The 24858-nt window shown below is 28.5% G+C and overlaps 1 protein-coding gene across 1 annotated transcript in view; it reads right to left on the minus strand.

Annotated features, from left to right (window-relative positions):
* The window catches only part of ec (ubiquitin specific peptidase echinus), a 277997-nt gene that overhangs the window by 224878 nt on the left and 28261 nt on the right, over window positions 1-24858 (minus strand). The gene's annotated exons all lie outside the window — the stretch shown is intronic.

A 24858-nucleotide genomic window follows, 5' to 3' on the forward strand; every position in this document is an offset into this window, starting at 1 on the left:
TAGTATTAGTTGTAGTTGTTTAGAAGACTAAACTATCTTTACTAAATGCAATTATACACTAAATTTAGTTGCTCCTAAAACAATTTAAAAAAAAAAACTTATTTCATACAAAAAAAAATATAACTTTACAAACGAAAATAAATAATACGGTATATTATTATTAATATTTTACAATCACAACGTTTAGATTACCTTGGTTTTAGGTTCACCCTAAAATAAGACTGATGTATTAGCGGCCATCATAAAACTACATACAAACACAAAATCGATTCCGACAACGACTATTAAAAACATGATTTATATTAAAAGGTGTTTCCTTTTAAAATCTTCTAGGCGCGTGTGTGAATGTGCGCGCGTGAACATGCGCTTTACAATGACACGCTTGTTATTACGAAGAGATTAATAAAAACAGCTTGTCATTCTTTAATATTGTCTATTCGAAAACAGTAAACCTAATTTATTTCCGTCGTGCACAGCAAATGCGGTTGAGTCACTAGGAATGTTGGGCAAGATAAAAAGCAGAATACCTTAGTAACACGCTGATGAAGTCAGAAGATTGAAGGTAACTTTTTTCCTTTCAACCTGTCATAATAATCTTCTATGCTCTAAAAGGAATTCATAAAACTTCAGACGTAGTTACTACTAGATTGTAAATCAAGAGTGCCTAGAATACAAATAATATAAGTTCTACATTAAACAGGTCAGGTCAAAGAAAAAAGGTGCATAAAAGAGGGACTTAAATAAAATTTAAAAAAAATCATATTACGTTTACGTTGAAAATCAATCCTATTAATTTTTCTAGCAGATCGGAATATTCTTGGATAATCTAAACGCATACTTAACTCTTCGACAAATTCTTGTAGGTAAATTAGACGGATCTTTGTAATCAATAATTAAAAAAAAAGAACATATCTATCCGCCCATAAATTATGTGTACCCCTGCATGATAAAAAATTATCCAACAAATTTTTGTTTTTAGTTCAAGCTATTATATAGCCTACTACTGTTCTGTACTTGTGTTTTTTCCAGTTTTAGTTCATTCATAACTCCTGAGTAATGAAGTTAATTGAATTCTGTTGACCGAAGTACGGTCTACGATAACAAAAATATTTAAATACAAAAATGAAAATACTTAATTCCATTTGAATCTGAAGCAAGTATAATTATCGAGTTATCACATAAGAGTTAACGTAACACCTAATCAATAATCCGATAGTAATTAATGATTTATAACAAAAACAGGAAAAAAATTAAATTAATTAGAAATTAAAATTAATTTCTACCAACCCTACAAGCGAATTTTTTTCATTTTACCCTGAAGTTACTAACTTTTCACCAAAACTCCTTTAAAGAATGTACACTTTCCAAGAATATTTCTGTTCAAATTCTTTGTAAATTTTAATTTTTTTAAAAATGTAAAATTAACTGAAAAAAAATCCCTTCAAAAACAAAAAAAAAAAAAAAATAACAAATATTCACGCAGCATTAGCTGTTGATAATAATGATATTCCCATTTACATTAATTAAATTGTACACAAAGCACTAATTCTACATTGGACAAACGGGACGATCAATAAGACGGATAAGCAATATGCATAACAAAAAACAGTACCATAAAAACGACACAAGCATATAAGCATTTACAAATAATTTCTTGTAAAAACCACGAAATCCTGCTAACTTCAACAATATGATATTTACGAACGCACTAAAGCCGACAAAAAACGACATATTAAACAAATAAAATGAAATATAATAATATTTGACTACAACGCCCATTAACCATCATCATCATTTATTAGCACCAATGATGAAGGAACAACGATAGTCCGAAAGTAAATGGAAGCCCTGTTCAATATATTTCGTAACAATCATATTATTACTTTTTTATCAGTTCCTTACGCTATTCTATGCGTTATTACAAAAAAAATTTAATTCTTTGTCAGATATACTAATTTTTAATATACAGAAGTATGATAAATCATCCTATTTATATTATTTACAATTAAGAATAAATTTAATATTTGTTATAAATATTGCTAAAAATCAAGATGTATTGATTTATCGTACTTCTGCAGATTAAAAATTTATTTCATGAATAACACAAGAAATAAAGTATTTAGGATATATAATGAAGAATTAAGGATTCTTTAATTACCAAAATTTTTTCTTGTTTTCAAAATGGCTATTTCAATATCAGTATCAACAAAAGTACATTACGTAAAAAAAAACAAAAAACAAACCCCCACTACGTTGATACTACAAAACAAACCACGTGTATTTCGAAATGAGTATCGGTGTTTTAAAGCTGTGTAATATTTTTCAAGCTTCACGTACACTGATTACTTAAACACGATATGAAAGAACTCAAACAGTTTCAGCTGTGGGCAAGTTCATAAACTGTTTCCTGTACCTTCCACTTGAAAGCGCTACTGGCAAAGATGGCGACTCCCCAATTGCAGTTTGCAAAGTGTAAATGTGTAATAAGTGCGTTCCGTTGTGATCCCCTTAATGATAATAACATTCGTAGACGGTATAAAAAATTTAAAACAACTGGCTTTATTTGTAAAGGGAAGAAGACAGGACGACCGAGTGATTCCGAAGATAATGTTGAACGTGTAAGAGAGTCGTTTACAGCTGTTACAAGCTCTTAAGCCAGATTAAGTTCTTTTAATTCTTAATTCGTTAATCCTTTTGATTATGGTTTGAATGCTAGCTTCATAAATGAAATGACGCACCGTGATAACGAAGACTTTCTTTATCGTGTTGTATTCAGTGACGAATTAACACACACACACACACACACACACACACACACACACACACACACACACACACACACACACACACACACACACACACACACACACACACATATATATATATATATATATATATAAAATGTTAATGGAACAGTAAACACTCATAATGTGCGTAACAGGGGATAAAAAATCCTCACGAAATATTGCCGTGTGAACGAGAGTCCCCAAAACTGAATGTTTGTTTGTGCTGCATCCCGAGGCAAGTTTAGGGGCAACCCACCGGGTTGGTCTAGTGGTGAACGCGTCTTCCCAAATCAGCTGATTTGGAAGTCGAGAGTTCCAGCGTTCAAGTTCTAGTAAAGCCAGCTATTTTCATACGGACTTGAATACTCGTGGATACCGGTGTTCTTTGGTGGTTGGGTTTCAATTAACCACAAATCTCAGGTATGGTCGAACTGAGAATTTACAAGACTACACTTCATTCACACTCATATATATCATCCTCATTCATCCTCTAAACGGTAGTTACCGGAGGCTAAACAGGAAAAAGAAAGAAATTTTAGGGGCAATTCTTAATCGTGGACGCAAGTGTGTCTAGAATGAACTATCTTGTTACGCTACCGCTATGGATCTTTCCTTAACTGCAATACGAACCAAAAAAATTTATTTGGCAACAATATGGTGCGCCTCCTCGCTGGTATAACCCTGTACGTGATCGAGTGAACAAAATTTTCCCCAACCGCTGGATCGGTCGCCGGAGACCAGATGACAGGGCTTGTTTACTGTGGCCTCCACGTTCGCCCCATCTGACCCCGTGCGATTTCTTTCTTTGGAAATTTATAAAGGATCAAGTGTACGTCCCACCGTTACCGGCTGACCTACCCAAATTGAGATACAGGATTGAAGCAGCTGCCGCTTACTCCAGATTTACTCCAGAATTACTCCAGATTTACTGATTAAAATACGGGATAAACTTTCCTACCGGGTGGATGTGTGCCGTGTGACAAATGGTGATCGGATTGAACACGCACGTAAAACTGTTATAGTTGCTCTTTCATTTCATGTATAATTTATCAAAGTAAGTAAAACTTAATAAATATTACACACTTTTAAAACCCCGATATTCATTTTGAATCGTACGTACGGTTAAATTAATCTATACTGAAAGAATTAACTGTACAACCTTTTCTAAGAATAGTGAAAAATTTAAATATAGTAATTGCGGATGGTTTTATAAAATCAATCGTTTGATGGATCTTTGGTTATTTTTTGAAAATAAAATAACAGATTTAGAATTTTCTAAATTCATTAAAAAAATAAATAAATAAATCATTACTCCCATATTTTAAAATAAATACTGCTCGTGCATGTAGACACACACACGCACATACATACATACACGCCTGCGCACGTGCACACACACACATACACTCTCTTTCTCTCAGACCCCATATGTTTATCTTGTTGTTAATGTAATTTTTTTTAACTTTTTTTTATTAAAGTATGGATGGATGTGTCAGTTCTCAATGAACAACATAACACTGGAATGTGGTTACGTATAACGGAAAACCGGGTGTAACACTTCCAGTTAGGACATTGTCGGTCGCTGCTACTACATTCAAAAGTAGTATTATTACAAAAGCAGTAGTAAATATATTTAACATTTAAAGGATTAATGTTTTCAAAGAATTTATTTAGTAGACTAATTCTTTTAAATCCGTGTGTAAACGTGTACTTATTTTTATTTTAATTAAAACTGTATCTACTTTTCAGGCGATATAAGTATTAAATAATACAAGAGACCCAAAAATGTACAAATTAATATTATTTTATATAAAATGTATTTAAAATAAAAAATTCGTAAGAGTTATTAAAACAATACTCTCAAATAATATACTAAACAATATTTATCCAATAATATAAAAATTCAATCGAGGAAAAAATATTTCCAACATGAAGAACTACGGGTAATCTAATCACTAATTGACCCGGTTTTTATATTTAACTTTCATCGTAAACAAAATACGTTGCGGACTAATGTACCAGTAACTGAAACTATTGCAATGATGACGATTTCGTTGTTATCCTTAATTTCTACGAACGAAAATATTTTTTTTTTTTTTTTTTTTTTAAATATGTACGAGTATTTTACTAACTAAATCTTTCAAATTATAATAATAATTTTGTAATTAGAAACATTATAAAATTTATAAATCGATAAAAAATAATGAACGATTTCATCCATGGAGTTTCAAAATACGAAAGAGGTAGTACACGTATTGAAACTTTATTACAAGTCTATTAAAAATTAATAAAATTTTTCCTTCTTTGTTTAGGCCATTTTAGATCTCATTGCATCTCCTTTCCACTATTTCCAGTACTTTTTCATTCTTTCCGACAGCGCTTGGTTTTTCTCTTTTGTAAATTTTTTGGAGCTGTTCTTTGGTTTTTTATCCAGTTTGAAATCCTCAATTGTTATTCAAAACTCTATTCTGTCTGTTATCATGTTTTAGAGTTTTTGTTTACTTTTTCTAGGTCTTGGTTTAATTCCCGGTGTCTCCCTGTTTATGTTTTTCAATCTTTGTACGATTTAAATAATTGTTTTTTAAGTCTGCTGTCACCTCATTCTATAATTATGGCCAAAAAACCTCATTTTTCTTTTCCGCATTTCCGTTTCTAAATATTTTATTTCTTGGTAAATTTCTTTTGGGTCCAAAAAGTTTCCTTAAGATCCTTCTTTCTTCTTTTAAAAGATTTCTTACATTAAACTTTTCTAAACACTCAGTTGCATGTAAAGGCTTCTGGGTAAATTACTGTTTTGTAGTGTTGTAGTTTAGGTTTATAGCTTAAGAATTTCTTAAGTCTATAAGTTGGTTGCATTTTACGCATGCTTCTTTTAATTCCTCTTTTTCCAGAACAGTTTGTATTATTATATCCCCAGATACTTGTCTCCTACTTTGTGTATCTTTTGTCCCTTTTCAAAAATTATTTCTTCTACACAGCTCTTATCATTGGTTATAAATCCTATTTTCTCATATCTAAACCTATTTTATCGTTGTTTTCTGGCAGCAGATGTAGATTTAATTTTATTTCTTCTATATTTGTAACCAAGATAATTACGTCACCTGCAAAGGCTAAATGATTTATGGCTAACTTCTTTTTTCGCTTTCCTAAATATACAGATTCTGAAATTTAATGTTTAACCAGATCTTTATTCTATTCTCTAATTACTTTTTCTAAGGCAATGTTTAATGGGATTGAGGAGGTTCCATCACCGTGCCTTACGTCTGTTTTTATCTCAAATTCTTCTGACAATTCTAATTTAGATTTGGAGTTTAGTAGTGTTTGTTTAATTATTGCTATACTTTTCCTATCTACTTCTGCTTCTTCTAATACTTTAAATAACGATTCTCAGTATATGGAATAGTAGGCTTTTTTGAAATCTACAAAAAATAAAACATATTTTTTAGCAGTTTTGTTAATATAATAAATGATAGTTTTTAATTTAGAATTTGATTCAGGATTTTCCTGGGCGAAAACTATCCCGAATTCTCCTAAATAATTCTCACTTTGACAAATATTGTTTTGTAGTGCTTTAATTAAAATTTTGTAGGAACTGGTAAAAGTTATATTCCTCTGTAGTTGTTGGGTCTGTTTTACTTTCTTTTATCCGCTTCCCTTGTTGAAGCAGGTGGATTATTCCACTTTTCCATTCCTCTGGGACTTGATCCGTTAACAAAATTTCTTCACAGTTTTATTTTTGTTTATTGATTTAGAGGAACTGATTTTTAACATTTTTGGTGTTATGTTATATTCTCAAAATCTTTATTATATTTTAAATGTTTTATTACTTCTATGATTTCATTTTCATTCGGAGGTAGTGGGTTTTCTATTATTTGGTTAGGGTTTTCAAAATTAGAGAGTTCTTTGGGTTCTGAGCAATTTAATAGTTTCTCAAAGTACTTAGCAAGTGTTTTAAGGTTTTCTTGGTTATTTACATGTGTTGTACGATTGGTAAACTTTAATTTTACTTTTAAATGTTCGGTAAAAATGTTCTGTGTTATTTTTCAGGAAGTCTATTTCCAGTTGTTTTACTTACTCTTTTTCGAAAATTCTTTTTGTTTATCTGATGATTTTCGAGGTTAATCTGTGAGAGAATACAAGTTACATAATTATCATGAACTACGTAGAATATTTTATTAGATTAGCTAATACCAAACCCCCAAAAGTCCTATACTTCTATAGCTTACTTAAGAATGCAGGTAAGTATTTACGTATGCCGGAAACTAAAAAAAATTGTTTGGTAGGCTAAATAGTTTTTATTTTACTACTTAATCAGTTAACTGATTAATTTTTTTACAGTTAACTGTAAAAAAAACATGTCATGCTGCCCTATTACTATTAAGTCGAAATGATCAGTTATAAGCAGTACAGGAAAAACAAAAGCAATAAATCGCCATTTATATGACGAGTTTTAAAGGATTTTTAAAGTGGAAAAATTACATTTTTCTGTAATAATATTCGTCTTTAAGTACAAGTTTATGATTAGATATAATACATACAATCAAAATAAAAAATGAGTAGAGTTGTAGCGGGAGATTTAAAAAGATATACTTAATGTAACCACAAGTACTTTTGGTTTAAAATTTCCAGTTAAAATAGTCATTTGAAAATAATCGTTTTTACCATTACACACTTACTTTACAATTTAAGTTTTACAAAATTATACTTTGAGATAGTAATAATAACTTAACTCAGTCATCATCAGTGTTGTAAAACAAATAATGCCTTTTTAATCTCAACATTTATTTCAACGTTGGAAGGCGAATAACCAAGTAAATAAATAAATCTACATGTACATATGATAACGTTAAAACAAAGAAAATCACTTTAGATAAAAAAAATTAAAAAAACGAAAGAAAAACGATACAAATATATTTGTAAATATCAATGTATAAAGACAGAGTAATGCCCGTAGATGAAGTTGAAAGGGGGTCTTTAAATAATAATCGGAAATGAGACATAAAATATCGATGTAATAATTAAAATTAAAATAAATACTTATCGAAAACACATAAGGAATGTAATGCTAAAAAGTATCATCTTAATACTCGGATCAAGAAACAAAATGAAACTGGGCAACTTTTGTTAGGTAGAAAAATGTCTGTATTTTATATTAAATATATATTGTTTACGTAAAAAAAATTGATCTAAACTGCCCCAATCAATTCATATTGAATGTAGACAAATTATGTTCGTACGATGAATCAAAATAATTAAAACTACTATTAAATTATTTACACTAAAATCATTTAAAATAGAAGGGCGATTTTTATATCTCAATGGTTAATAAAAATTTTAAAATACTAAACTGTTTAAAGTATTTGCTAAACCTCTATTAATCATCTTACTTTCAAACCAGAATAAAATCCAAAACGTATTCTAATGGAAAAAAAGTGTAGTTTACTGAATATATTAAACTGCATTTCACTAATACAAAGTTTATTAGAAGAAAGTGCCAACAGAATGTGAAATGGTAATCTTGTGGATGACTAGTTTTTCCTTTTTTTGTTAGTATCCCAACTTTTAATAAAGACCAAGGATACCGGAGAGACAAACTAAAGTATAATAAACATACTTACATTTTACGATAATGTTTAATAATATGAAATGACGTAAAATGTTAAAAAATTTTATGTAATACAGGATTAAAGTAAAAAAAGAAGAGTTGTTTATAATCACTGAATGACTCATACAGATATGACAATAGTGATGAAGAAACGGATGCTCTAATTAAGAAAGAGTAACACAAGGATGTAGTCTATCCCCTTTTGTCTTCCAACTACATAAAAGAAACGATAAAAAGATTTGAGGGTGGAGGTAAAATATAAAATGAGAAAATACACTTGTTAAAGTCGGTTGTTTTATAACGGAAACAAAAAGAGATTTATACGGAATAACATACTGCATTAAGTTATTGCTGCTACGAAATGATGTTAATGAAAATAAGAATAAAATAATAAAGGGAATAATTAAACTCGTACATTACTTATTAAAGTGGAATTCAGAATTAAATTAACCAGAACTAGAAGAAAATTTATTGTTGTAATTTACACGTATAACTACGAAGGCGGGTGAGATAAACTGATCAGAAAAGCAAGAACGTTTATACAAAAAAAAAAAAATTTATTTATCATCAAATACAAATCCAAGAATTGAATTTTTTCAAAATTAAAATATAGGTTGTAGGAGTTCTTACCGTGAAAAATGGGAAAAAGGCGGAAGGGAAAAAAACGATGGTTTTGGAATCGATGTTACAGGAAAATGTTAAAAATGAAGAAAAACGACGATAAGTTTCGATAAAGATGCGATAAGAAATACGAGGAGAACGTTTTTTATTAGTTTTGTTTAGAGGAAAAATAGGAAGGCATCCAGATTTAGCTAGTTTAGTTATTTAAGTTTCTACGTAAAAAAAAAACAAAGGGGAAGACGATTTTTACTTCCTTGTACGAAGTAAAAAAGTATTGTGATCGCGAAAAATTTCGGTTTTCAGATTTCAACGGAAACATCCATTTTGACCATCGTTGAATACATTTTACTAGTTTCAGCGTGACATCTGTACGTACGTATCTACAATAATTCAAAAACGATTAGCCGTACGTTGTTGAAATTTCTTAAATATATAAATAACTCAGTTTTAAAGTATTAAATTACGTTGTGATGAAAAAAAACAAACAAAGAATTCAAAAATTCCTTTCAGCAAGCCGAAAGGCGGAGTTAGATTTCACCGGTGCTAAGTAGGAGATAAAAAATATTTCCACCTTAAAGCTAAGAAAAACTTCAAATTTACTCGGTACGACAATGGTTGTAAGTGAAAAAGTTTCACATATTTAGCATACGACAAGGCTCCATCTTAATGCAATTCCAGCAACATTTTGGTCATCCCTTGCCGTAAGGGTTGGCCATATCAAAACTTTTTCAGACAAAAGTTTTAGGTAATGTTTAGAGGACTAACGATTCGATACTGTGCCTATTAAGGGAGGTATAATTTTTAGTCTCCGAAACCCCATTTTTTCCACCTCCTGAGCCAATGTTTGGCGATATGAAAAAGCTTTACTTATATAGGTTGCGATCGACCAAGATTTTAGGTCGTTATATTTTATGTATCAATTTGAAAATTATTGGCGGAAAATTACGGCAGTTATCGTATCCACAAGAAAGTGAAATATTTATATAAATGTATATATAAACTTTTGAACTGACGGTGGTTTTCGGGTCTGGTGAATGTGAAACGCGAAGGTATAACGAAATTTTCCGCAAGTCGAATCATGTTATCCATTACAATACGTAGCTTTCTTGTGAAATCTACCTAAAAATGAGTGAAGAGCAACTATGGACTTATTTTTACCAAAACGTTTGATTAGCGAACTAATAAAGAAACCGTATTCAGATTTTAAAAGGTTTAGTAATTTTTTGATAGAACACTTATCATTTATAAATATTTTACAGAATTAAAGGTACTAGCTGCTGTGTTTTTCAGTTACCTGAGAATTCATTTTTTAGGAAGGTCATGAATTCAGTTAAGTCATCTTAGTTCACTACACGTGGCAAATGCATTTTCCAGGTCGTAATAGAAAAAAATAATTTAGTCATACAGCAGATTTATACAATGAAAATTGAACGTGAATCACGTTACATTGTAAGCTATTAAGAATGTTGTAAAACTGATAAAGGTTTTTTTACTTCACTGAACGTTTAAGTGAACGGTAAACACAATTTTATGATTATTCTAAAAATTATCGTAAATATTCAATAAAGCTTTAAACTAGATAGGAATAAGACAATACACGAATCGTTTAACTAAAAAAATATTAGGAATAACTTCTTAGGAATACATTAGGAAAGAAGAAAAGTTATAAAACATTTTTCTTAGAAATGTTTAACGTAATAAAAAGAAAACAAATATAAATCATAATACGCATTGTTTTTATTTTCATTTATTTTAAAAACCGAGTTAGAATTTTAGCAGAAATAAACTCTCTATGAATATAATTATGTTATTTAAAATAATTCTTATTACAATTAGGCGACTATAATTAATTAGGTTAGCTGTTGTTATAAAAATTCAGACTAAAAGAACAGAAATGACAACCTATTTTATAAAAAGTAATGCGATGATTTAATTTAACTCAAGTGCTTTTTAATTTTACATGGAAAAAGACAACAAAAGAGCTAGAGAAAAAAAATTTGAAACTGGAATAAAAGTTGAAGAACAAAATATTAATATTAAAGTTTTTCTAGGATGATTCTATTTAAACTTAATTATAAATCAATTACAAAAGGTAATTAAAAAATATGCATTCATCTATTAAAGACTGAATTAAAATTAAATGTTTCCGAATACCACTCCGATGATCTCCGTAGTGAAGAGTTAGCGTGTCGACCTTTCATCCGGATGTCCCGGTTCGAATGCCGGTCAGGCATAGCATTTTTCATAACATAAAAATTTCTATTTTCATATTCCCACGCATAAGCTTCCATTGAGGTGAATTAATCCATCATTCAAAAAATAATACACGTAAGGGTAGAACAGATGTAGACAGGAAGAGAATTATTATTGCTTAGTCATACAGCTATAAAATTTTAGCTAGCTTAAATGAAATTTTTATAGAAAAAAGAAGTCGGCTTTAATCAAATATTAATTTAGAAGAAATTGGTAAGAAATTATTTTTAAGGCGTTCTGTTGGGGTAGATCAGTGGCGGAACGTAGCTAAAATAATTTGAGGGGGTTGCTGCTCAAAAAAAATTTATTCTGGGCTTTTTCAAGATCAGGGTTAATTTTCTGTAAAATAAAAGAACCGAAAAAATGAAGAATAGAATAGCTGGAAGCAGGATAATAATCTAATTCTACACTATCACATTCAAGAATATGATACACGAATTTTAAGCACATTGTGCTTAAAAACCGTATTCGGTTTAACCGAATAAATAATAAAATGTCAATACAGACAATATTTTTTTAGTATTATTTAACTTAATAAAAATGTCCGCTTAAAAGCATTATAGTAGAATGATGCTTAAATTTCTACGTACACAGAAACAAATACATAGTTTTCACTAATTACCTACTCTTTCGCCCTTCCAGCGTGTTTTTGGACAGATTTGGCAATCAAAACCCCTTCTTTGCTATTTATCATCTTCTGATCATTACTGAAAAAAACAACTAAACCATTTTCATACTCCTTCCACCGACTAAACTAGAAAAGGGAACGAACAAGGAACGTTCCATACACACACGGAGTAAAAAAAAAACTTCCTTCCACCAGCACGCCAGGATCGGCATTGCGGAAGCGATAGTGCTCTCTCGCCCTCGCAGCCTCGCGCGTAGTTTCTTATGTGCGCACGCGCACAACAGACAAACAACACGCCGCTGGAACTGTGAAGCACACAGTTCCATACAACTATTTTCGTATCTTTTTCATAAAATGGGGAATGGCTACTGACATTAAGCTTAAGGATTATATATTATACAAGTATAAAAAAAAAAACGACTCATTTATTAAATGTTATCGATAATATCAAGTGGAAATAGAGGGTGCTGCAGATCCACAGTGCGTATACACCAGCCGCCACTGCAGCACATATAAACAATAGTTAAGTCATACACAAAGTATAAAACGTTTGCAATATGTCAGGGAGAATATTGTAAAAATAAAATGGATTCATAATATTCAAAGTGAAGAGATAAATAGGGAATTGAAGAAAAATATTTTGTATAATCTTGTAAAAAGAACTACATTTACCAAAAAATGTGAAGGCATGAGGAGTTAAAAAAGAAAAATATGAAATATTTGTCTTCATAATAAAAATACATGACAACATGATTAGTGTATGAAACGAAATTGATAAAAACTTATACCATAATGGGATCCAACTACCACGAATTAAAAATCTGAATTAATACAGCTGAAAGAACTTCTTACAAAATTTAAGTCCTAAAATAAAGAAATAAAAATCACTTCTTTGTTAGTTTTTCCATCAATAAACGTTAATTTAGAGATATTTTATAGTTCATGTCCAAAAAAGAATTAAAAATAAAAAAAAAACATTTTTTACTTTTTTTAGCCTTAATTTATTCAAATAATCCAATTTTAATTAATAATACAAAAAAAGCAGCTAATTTAAAAGTAACAAAAATATAGCTTTTCCATTCACACATCTTCATCTTAATTAATGGTTTTAAAAGTAATTATTTAAATATATTTCAATATAAACAATTTTTATAATAATAATAATAATAATAATAATAATAATTAAACTGATTACCAGATTACTATCTGATGTGAAAAATATTCAATTACCATTAATGTGAGAAAATATTTTTAAAATATTGAACAGATTATATTTGTAAGCATAATTAATTGTTACTCTGTGCTAATAATAGAATTAATTATTGTTTACAATTCTGTAATAAATATAAAGTAAACATTAAAGAACTATAACATTAATTTAACTTTTATTGAAAGTTTGTTAACCTCTTTTAATTGTTATAAAATTAAAGTGATTTAGGTTCATGAAACAAAATCAAAAACTTCCTTAGAATTTGTATGAAAAAGAAAAGTATTTTTCAAAATCGGTTGTTTACCCTCTACCTCAGTCTTGTTTATTATTATAACATACTGAAAGTATTCTAAATAAAAAAGCTATTAATCAAAATTATATTTTTTTTAGAAATAATGATGTTCAATACCCAATGGGTGAAGGTGTCATTTGTAGAAATAAATATACCAGCATTTTGGCTGAATTGTACTCAGTGACAATCCAAAGATTGTATTTAATTAACTCGATGAAGACGATAACGGGAAAGCACTTAAGTCTTCACTCTCTTTAGTACGGCTGGTATGAGATATATGTATTTATTCCTGAGAATGACGATGTAATTTACAGGATGGTTGTGTCATATCATGTCATCTACAACGGTTATGACATCTACCAGTCAGAAAATTATCAAATATGTTTTACTAATATGTTATTTAAACGAATTTACTGCTCACGGAATTTAATTATTTTTTTAAATCTATCATGTCCTTTCCTAAACTTTCTCACCTTAACTGATAAACCTCTCCCTTTCTCTTGGTTAACACAATAGAGATATTCATAAAACATGAAAACACTTAAGTAACTTTTCTACCCTTAAATATAAAAAAAAATTGCAATTGCTTGCAATATCTCTGGATATATATTTCTTATAAAACACGTAGAAAATGAATTAAACATCTGATCAGCATCAACCACTACGAGGTAAACATATGGTTGATTACTCAACATGGTCTGATCCTTACGTGCCTAACCGACGGTTTGATATTATGAAAATGACTGTCGTCAAAATTTTTAATTTGCTCCTCCTCCGATGGATGAACACAAAAACTTTGGATCTAATTTAGGCTTATTAGATAAAGTCCCAAAGTTAACAATTTGTCTATTAATTAATTTTTCTTGTCAATAGATTGAACTGTGTTGAGAAATAAAGCTGTAGAATAGTATCGTATTATTTAATTAAACCTTTCTGTTCATATTCATTATATGTCAACAAACAAGTAAATTAATGAATATAGTTTCGTTTAAGACGATAGCATTTATTTCATGTATTTTAATTATTTTGATTAACATTTAATTTAATATTGATTAGGTCGCAAGATCAATAGCAAAAATATTTGGATAGTTTATTACATACGAACTTATTGAATTATTACACTGAAAAGATAATTTATGTTTTTCATAAACGACAATAGCCCTTTAATATAAAATTTCACCAAAATTCATAGTTTTATTATACCTTCCGTAAATTTTGATAATTTTTTCCTACTTTTAAAATCTTAAACTGATTAATTTGTGAATTAAGATATCTTTTAAAAATAAAATTTTACTAAATTTTATATCTTTAAGGCCGTTTCACGTGAAAAAAGAGAAGAAACAAAGATAAAAATGTAGCTTCGTTTATTCTCACTTCATTAATTAATATATATGATTCTTCATGACCCAAAATGTCAGAGGGATTTTTATATATATATATATATATATATATATATATATATATATATATATATTTTATTTTTATTTATTTATTAGGAATTATTATGATCTAAAACCCAAGAGCAATAAGATAGATGGCTATCTGTTAGTAAAACTGAACATGTTCTTATATATTTCAAAATTATTCTGTTTATATATTTAAACAGATTTTAGGGCCATTATGATAGTGTAGTCAAGATTAAAATACAGTCTTGTAATTAAAATACTACAATTTTCTTGAAAACAGTTTTTGGTTGAAAACTTAAAACGATTTTCATGCGATTTTTAAGCTTCTTTGAGTACTTTACAGACAGTCAATATGTGTAAATGTGTACGAACAATTTGTTAGACCACTTTATACTTGTTTGTATTAATAACTCATTACTATATTAAAACAAAGTCTCTATGAACTAACGTTAAAAAAAAAACGTAACTGAATATGCATTGGGCTTAAAAATATTTATAAGTACAAAAAAAATCTTTTTTTTCAATAATTTTATGAAAATGCCGTAGGTGTTAAAAATATAAAAATAAATGCAAAAGTTAACATTATTCTAATCAGAACCAAAAATTTAACATTTCATCAATATTGTATGAATTATTTTTTTTTTAAGAAATTTAAATTCGGAGTATAAAAATATGAACCACGTTCTATGCAAGATTATTAATTTTTGCAAGGTTGGTAGAGTTTTATAGTTAAAATAAAAATCACAAAATAAATAACAAAAAAATAAAAATAATACTCTTATAAACAAACATTGTAAACTAGTTAGACGGGTCGTTAATGAATAATGAATTATCAAAGAATTATAATAGTGGTAAACAAAATTATTTTAAAAATTAAATGAAATATTAATTCTGAAAACTAGTATTTATTTGAAGAAGAATAAAATGGTATTAGATAAATCTTACTACGTTTATCGAAAAAAAGACGTAAATGTTTGTTTTATTAATAGGCCAAATATTACAAAGGTTTCTGTTTAATTAACAATAATTACAAATGGTTGTTAAATTTTAATGTAAAAATTTTTTTATAAATTTACAATTATATCACAGAAATTTAAAAAATTTTAAGTAGCGGTAAGTTAAATAAAAGATGATTTGAAACAAACTAACCGAATTTCTATTTCATTAATAATTCATTTTAAAACTAAATTATTTTAAGCTCAATAAAATCGCTGATCTGTAAAAAGAAGAAATCTAATACGTAGATAGTCATCTATGTTTTTTCTACTTCAATACGAAGTTCTCTATTCAAAAACGCAAAGTAAAAAACAAAACGTCTACAAAGGTGAATATTTTTTTTTTATTCTCCAGTTACAAACTAAAACCTGATCGATCTCTTTTTTTTTAATACGTTAGATTTCTATCAAGTTTGTGTAAAAGTTTTATTTTATTATTACAAAGAATGACGAATTTAATCAAAAATGTCAAAAAAATATGAACCGGAAAAGTATCAAATATCGTATACAATTACTTAGTATGTTAAAAAAAATCTGTTAAAATTACAAAGAAAATGAATATAATATTTCTTATAAATAACAACAATAAGAAACTAAACACATTAATTAGTTTATACGATTCATATTAACCAATGATAATTAATTTACCACACGAATGGTAAAAATTTAAAAAAAATTATTCACTAATAGTCGGCTGTACAGCCTGCAAATTTAAATTAATGAAAAATATAAGAATATCATCATCGTTGATCCAGATAAAATTACTAAAGATTACTTTAGTAAAATTATTTTTAAAAATAGGACCATATCTTAAAACACTTTTACCATTATGAAATGTATAAGCATACAAAAACACATTACAATGATAAACAATATGAACGGACAGAAATCAAATCCAACTCACTTTTCGACCATATTCTAAATATATGTCTGGGTAATTTAAAATAGCCGATAAACATCAATTAACTTCAAATGCGACTAAAATGACACCAGTAACTAGAGTGTAGCAAAAAACGACTGAAAACGTTTTAAAGTATATTATTATTATTATTAACAACGTTGTATTGCAAAATTTCGTTCCGTTTGTCGTTACAAAAGTTCATATATTTAAATTTTGCAGTAAAGGTAATATATTAAATCATTAGAAATTATCTCGAATAACTTAATAGAAATTTATAAGTACACTTGATAAATAAAAACAATTAACAAAAAGTTCTTAAATTTGGCAAAAAAATTCGAAATTTTAAATAGTTTATTTCTTTTTATGTTATCAAATTAGAGAAACCAATATTTCCTATTTGTTGGAATCCTCTAGCACATAAGTGGGTATAAGGACTTAAATAAATAACACTGTCGATTAACACACACCGAAACTGAGATGAAATACCATGCCTTTCTACGGAAATGTTCTAAGTTTACATTCCGGTTTGAAATTTAAGCTACAAATTTTTCAAACAATATCCCAGGTTTTGTGTTTAAATAGTGACTTTAAATGGTGACTTGGCACAAAGTAGACTCCCTCTCAAATTATACAGCCACTTCCAAGAATAAAAAGTTCCATGCCGGGATTGAAGAAAGTGAAAAATGGAATGATTTCTTGTTACGTTTTTGACTGAACCGAATTTAATATCGTATATCAGCATGTCAAGTCCACTGAAAAGCACGTGATATTCAAATTTAAAAGTAACAATTTTAATCTGATCATCATAGTAACTATCTGTTTAATGAACATCACAACTTTTAAAAAATTAAGACTGATTAGTTCTAGATACTTTACAAAGTTTAAAATTACAAAAACATAACTTTTTTACATAATTTGTTACATAAAGTAACAAATTAACCCTTTCTATGGAAAACAACGTATATGTGTATATATATTACTGTATATACTATACAATTTATCTACTGGTAGGACAATTTTAAGTATATAAATAGATCTATATTATCTTTACAGAAGTAATGAAAAAAGTCCTAAAATTAGAGTAATTCAAAAGTCAAACTAACATAATATTTTACAAGTTTTTATTCTTTTGAAAAGGATCAAACTACTGGAGAAATATAATAAAGAAAATGAAGATTTAATGTTTCTCTTTTAGAAACTTAAATAACATATTCTACAGTAACACATCCTGAATGAAATTAAACATCGGCTTCATAATCTAATACGTAAAGGAGAGAACAAAGATAAATGAAAAAGAGTATAACAACAATATTAAAAGACATAAGACATACTTTTCTTTTGTCTGAAATAAGAATAGGCTAGTTGATTATTATCCGTCCTCATAGGTACGAAAAGCTCATCGAGTTAACAATAAGCCAACGCCTCCCGGGCATCTCTAAAATAATGAAGTGTCAGTCAACAGTCTACGTAGTACACTATTAAGAATAAGAAAAGAGTCTTACGACAGGTCAAATGGATAAGACTGCTGCTGTAAAGTGGAAAGCAGAGAGGTACGAGCGCCTTGCGTGTATACGTCCTACTTACTATAATAGCTACAACATAAAATTTGTAGGTAACTTGTCACACAAACCGGAAAAGAAACTTTTAAATGATAGTTTATTATTCAGAATATTAATAAGGAAATAAAACTCTCCGTAAACATAATACTTTTCAACAAATTTGTTTAATTTTATCAATTATATTCTGCGAATTAATTTCGCTAAGGTAAAAAAATAAAATTTAAGAAAAAAATACGAGTAGAATAAATGGAAAAAACTTTAATCGTTACCACCAGATAAAATAACCTACCGACGAAAAAATTATATTTTTTTGCAAAGATAAAAAAACGACGTAGAGGAGTAAACATTTTTAACAGTTATCTTTATTACTCGTAACAAACGTCCCCATAGTAACCCACACCGAGCTTACTAGAAAAATTGAGGAATGAAGTGGTTTCTTATTCCGTTTAGTCTCGGTCGAATATATCGCTGCAATTAAGATACCGGGTTCACCGAAATATTTATAATTTACATCTTTACTTCAGTATTTATTTGAATAGTGAACAACATTGCAAACAGGGAAGGAAACTCTAACTGTTGGTACTCAATTTTGTATGCATATAAAACGATATAATCTAATCAAACACAGAAAAAATTCATCTTAAAATTCGTTCAAATCAAGAACTAAACTGATATTGTTTGTTATACCTGTAAAAAGCCTCTTTTGTATTGCAATAAAGTAAGTCCTCAGACGGTCTGTGACCATGACTATTATTGTGGTACAGTTTTTAAGAATTCCCTTGTCTATTTTTCATTTTAATAAAACATTTCTAATATTATTGCCATCTCTGTATGAGAGTGGTAATGTCTCTCCCTTTCATCCGATAGGCACTGGGTTCGAATTCCAGTGAGGCTTAGTAATTTTTACACGCTTTTTACATGCCTCATATCAACCGTAACCAGACGGTTAGACTGTAGCTGCTTCAAATAAATTATTATTACTTTACATGCAGCACAGTTTAAGAAAAAAATGGGATAGATTAAAAAAAATAATTAATTTATCGACCTCCGTGGGGCGAGTGGTAGCATCTCCGCCTTTCATCCGGAGGTCCCGGGTTCGAAAACCGGTCAGGCACATGCAACTTGTCATTCATTTTATCCTCTGAAACAATATCTAACGGTGGTCCCGGAGATTAAAAAAAATAAAAAACGTACTCAAAACAAAAAATTAAAACGATTATGTGTGCTTAGTAGTACATTCACAAAATATTTCTGCATACCACATCAATAAAATTAACAATACATGAGTTACTTAACTATTTTACAACATGTAAGTTCTACGAAACTAACTGTCTACCTGTCATTTAAAACGTTATTATCTGATGGGAACAAATGTGTGTAAGAGTATACTATTACTGAAACACACATAATATTGAGTGAGTCACAAGATTTAAGAAAGCACATTCCAGGTTTTACAAGGGAACTAAATATACATTCCTAAACGATTACTTTATTTTGTAGTATTATTTTATTAAGGAATGCTATAGTTACACATTAGAGAGCAGTAAAATAATAGAATGTAGTAAAAAAATAAATAAAAATAATAATAAACGAAATATTATTTATTTAAATGGAATTCTATTATACCAGTTTTACAGTAACTATATTAAAAAATTTGATGTGGACATCACATGACTTCTTTGTACGCCTAATAAATTACATATACACAAGTTTTGCTCCACTTCATTTAAACTTATTTCACTTGAATGTGAGATACGATCCACCAATTCTTTAATAAAGTGGACAGTTACACAACTGAATTGTGGTGGACACCACATTACATTACACCTTTTATGGTGTCCGTATCAGTACTTTATATTAGTTTATTTCATTAATGAAAACTTTATTTGGCTATAACTCTGGAACCAATGAAAATAAGTACCACTTACGATATATAGTTGAAAAACTCTCAATCAGGGGTGATTACTGCAGTTAAGGAAAAGTCCAAATTCAAACAAAATTTGGATTTTGGGCTTTTTTAGACACTTTTGGTCCAGTCAATTGCAATAAAAACAACTAGATGTTACAGCAGTTCTAAATCCAAAATTTTAACATTCTACGGCTAATGGTTTTTGAGTTATGCGATATATATACGAACGTACATACAGACGTTAGACAAAATGGATTCAGGGATGGTCAAAATGGATACTTCCGTTGAAATCTGAAAACCGAAATTTTTCGCGATCACAATTCTTCCTTTACTTCGTACAATGAAGTAAAGAATAATTAATTGATTAATATTATTTATCAAAGTAATCGATAAAATATTTTCATGTTTTCATATCTTTACATTAATGGTTTTCAAGAAAATTAATTAAAATAATAAATTAAAGATGGTAAATATTTTATTTTTATTTCGAAATTTCTTTTACTGTTTAAATGTTATTCGTAATGGTCATTATAAAACTATGTTTTTCTTTCTACAAATTTTTCAAAGTGAAATATTCGAATTTTTTTCGAAAATTATAAAAAATTAAGCTTATTAATTTGTTTTTTTTGTATAAAATGAGACCCTGACAGATTTTAAAACCGTTCGGTTATTTTTTCAAGTGATGCCTTTCGGAATAACTTAAATATTTTGGTACTTTTTTACTACCCAGTACAATTTCTACAATAAAAATGGGATTTTCTGAAATTCAAATTATTTTATTTCAAATTATTTAAAATTTACTTTACGTTTTCTAATTAGATTTAAAAAAAACTAGTTTAGAGAATAGTGATTAATGAAGGCACAATATTGAAGTATTTTGCTTTTACCTTATAAAAAGTAGAATAATTAGCAAGACGAAAGCATAATAGCAGTTTGATAACCATCTTACTAATATTTATCATGTTTTTGCAGAGAGACTAATCATGTGTTACCGCGATTGCTTTTTAGCTATTTGTATTACGGAAACTGTACACCATTCTTCTCTGTAAAGTAAATATACAATGAAAAAATAGTAATGTTTTCGTTACACAATTTTTCCCTTCACCAAATATTAACTGACTGAATGTATAATTTTGAGAGAGAAAAGAACTGATAGTAAGTCCGTTGTCCATGACTCACAAAATATGAAATCGATTATTTATATTATCATAAATATTATCAAACTTATATTATCATAAATTCACTATTATCAACGTTAAACATATGTTTAATGTTTTCTATGCGTGGTAGAAAAATTATTTAATCTGCATTTTTTAATCTTAAATAAAGTTTTCTAAACACTAACTTAAATTGTTATTCACCAGTATCAATACCAAATAAAGACATTCTTATTATAAGTAATATCGAAGCTATTTTTAGAAAATGTTTAAAACCGTTTGATTCGACAACTTGGTTCATCGAGTCATAAACAGGGTGCATGTAAAAGAAATAAATTAACTATAATTTGTCATGTTAATAATTCAATTTAATTTAATTGTAAGACTAGACGTTTCTAAAAATGAAAAATAACAGAAATAAACTCTCTAGTAATATAATAGTACAACCTCGTTTTATTTTTTAATGGTATCATTAGTAAATTATTTCTATAATTCGTGCATGTTATATCATGAAATAAGAAATTCTTATTTAAAGAAATAATTTATTTATTATAGTTCATTAAAATAACGCTATTCTAATTTAAAAATACCTTTACAATAGAAGCGAATAATATTTTCTAATTAAAAAAAAATTATTCGCTACTTTTACATAGCCTAGAAATTCCTAGGCTAAGTAAAAAAAAAGAGGAACAAAATCTTTTAACGGAATTTAAACAATTAAATAAAAGAAATGTTAAATAAACAATTTATTAGGCGATCGTGTGATTATTCATATGAAAATTCATCGTTTTTCATTGATAACAAAAAAATAAAACTGTAATTATGAATGAAAAGAACAGGATTACTTGAATGTGAAAAGAAAGTAGTATTCATGAATTTTTTAAGTGCGTATTTACATTTAATCTTAAAAAATAAGTAGAAGAGGGTACAATAAAAAAATATCAATTAAGATAACTCACGTCTCAAATATTACAAATCTACATAATATCACTAAAAAGGATTAAATAAAAAGCGTAGAACAAAATAAAGGAAGGTTTCTTTATATATATACACACACAAGGAAAGATTTACTGTAAAACAGATGACATAAAAGATTCACTAAAAAAAGTACAGTTTTAGTTAGCGAAATAACATGTGAGAAATACTTGAAATAAAAAATAAAAATACAAGCGTCGTAAATTAAGTTCGTTAGTATATAAAAGATAAGACGAAGAAGGATAAAAAAATAATTTGGAAAAAAGAAGAAAGATATGAAATGAAGAATTAAGAGAAGCGAGTAAAGAAAAATTAAAAGGAAGGAATATTCACCGTTATATATATATTTCAAAAGAAAACAAAATATTGATACAAAAAAAAAAAGAATTTAGATCCCTGAGCTAAATTTAAATAAAAATGTTACCGAGGAAAACAAATAAATGGCAGGAAGGATATTACAGTAAAGAAAATGAACAGAGAAGGGAGGAATGTGCAGTGAGATGTATGTCTGTGAAATGAAAGAAAAATAGTGATCAGATTTTCCCCTAATCCCAAAACTAAAGCTACTGAAAAATGAAGAATATAAGAAAAATACTCTTTAAATTTCAATACGCCCACACGATACTTATATATATGTTTTTTTTTGTTTTTTTTTTTGAAGAGTTAGTAAATTAGAATATTTAACTTTTGATCTAGACCAAATTGTGTTCTTCATGTTAACAAAGATTTAAGGAAAATTACATCATCAAAAAATTTAATATAAAATTTCATTTCAATTTAACTATTTACCTCTGGCCAACCATCTACGATCAGAATTTTTTTTCATAGAGTTAAATTTAACCCTTAATTAAATTATAAGTTCATTCACCTTATTATAATTAAATAAAATTTTATTAGGAATATATAATTAATTAAACATTTTTAATATTTTTGGCGTTCCTTAAAAAAAAAACACAATTAATTTAAAGTTTTCTGATGAATATTCATCTGAATGTTAATTCAATTAAAACATACTACCCTCAGGATGAATTTAATTAAAACATAAAATTTTTCTTTCTTATAAAGTGGTTTTATTGGCGAATAAAATAAATCCAACATTACCCGTTAAATTAAATTTTTTCCCAATTTTCTTTCCAGATAAATTTTACGCTAAATTTCACTCACACAAAAATATGTAGCGATTAAATCTATTAAAAAAAAATCCTATAAATTCTGCCAATACAACCAACAAGTTACAGCGAAAACATATGGTAATATATTGTAACAAGAATGGTATAACACGGACCTGAGTAACGGATTCCTACCAATCAAGAAGAAAGTAGTAGAAAATATAATAACGGGAGGAATCCAGAAAGAGGCTAAAAGAAACCCTTTTAGTAAAGATAACAGGTCCGTTTAACAATCGTTCTTTGTAATACTGCTCGCTGACACACCTAAATAGATTTTGTTCCGTGAAAAGGGTTACTGAACCTGGGTAGGAATGTCATGGAAAAATGTGAGGGAACAATCATTATCACGCTTCAAGTTGGGTCCAGTCACGCAGGTAAAGAGGATAGGCGTTTAAATATTCGGGGGAAGACCAGATCGCAGTCAGTCTGCATCGGGAGCCTGAGAGTGAGTCTAAGCTGGACGTTGATGCTTTGAACCTGACGCGAGTTCTGCAAGGAGAGTCTGCGAGAGAGTTCTAAGCAAGGAGTGATTATGTGTATTTGAGACAAGAGTATCCTGCGAGGAGTTGTTATGCGAGTCAGCGAAGGAACGAATTTCTAGTGCGTACAAGTTCGACGTGATTAAGGTAACGTCGTCTAGATCGTGGATACCGGTGTTCTTTGGTGGTTGGGTTTCAATTAACCACACATCTCAGGAATGGTCGAACTTAGAATGTACAAGACCTACACTTCATTTACACTCATAAATATCATCCTCTGAAGAATTATCTAAACGGTAGTTACCGGAGACTAAACAGGAAAAAGAAAGAAAGAAAGGTAACGTCACAAATAATTTCAGTGTAGACAGTTCATGAAAATAAGAATTCTTTCGGCGAGTTACTGTTAAGACTATGTAAGTGAAAGAGATAATGTATTAAATCTCATTCATAAATTGTTAGGGTAGTTTTCTTTGTGAACAGAAAAAGTATTTGCAGTAAAAGAACTTTATACTTGTCTTACCTGTTGTACTATTCTTGCTAATACAAGACTAGTGGTTGCAAGTGTTAAGATTAGCAGTCATGCTAATGTCTTTTGTCAATGGGCCTGAATTCTGATTTTCAATATTTAACTACCTGTAAATAAATCCTGACCATTACTTTAAATTCCATTTTGTATGTAATCAATGTTTATTATTATTATTGTTTGCTGTTGACATTGTTATTCTGATTATTATTGTGAGTTGTTATTATTGATTTGTCTTATTTTATTTATGTTCTTAAACTAATAAATTGTAATTATATAAATATTTTCAATTGTTAATCTCTCAATATCCTGACCGAATCGCGAACACGCGACAATAGAGTTATGTATCTTTTTTTCATTTTCCTGTTTAGCCTCCAAGAATTACCGTTC

Source organism: Lycorma delicatula, chromosome 3 (assembly GCF_047948215.1).
Source record: "Lycorma delicatula isolate Av1 chromosome 3, ASM4794821v1, whole genome shotgun sequence".
NCBI classification, from domain to species: Eukaryota; Metazoa; Arthropoda; class Insecta; order Hemiptera; family Fulgoridae; genus Lycorma; species Lycorma delicatula.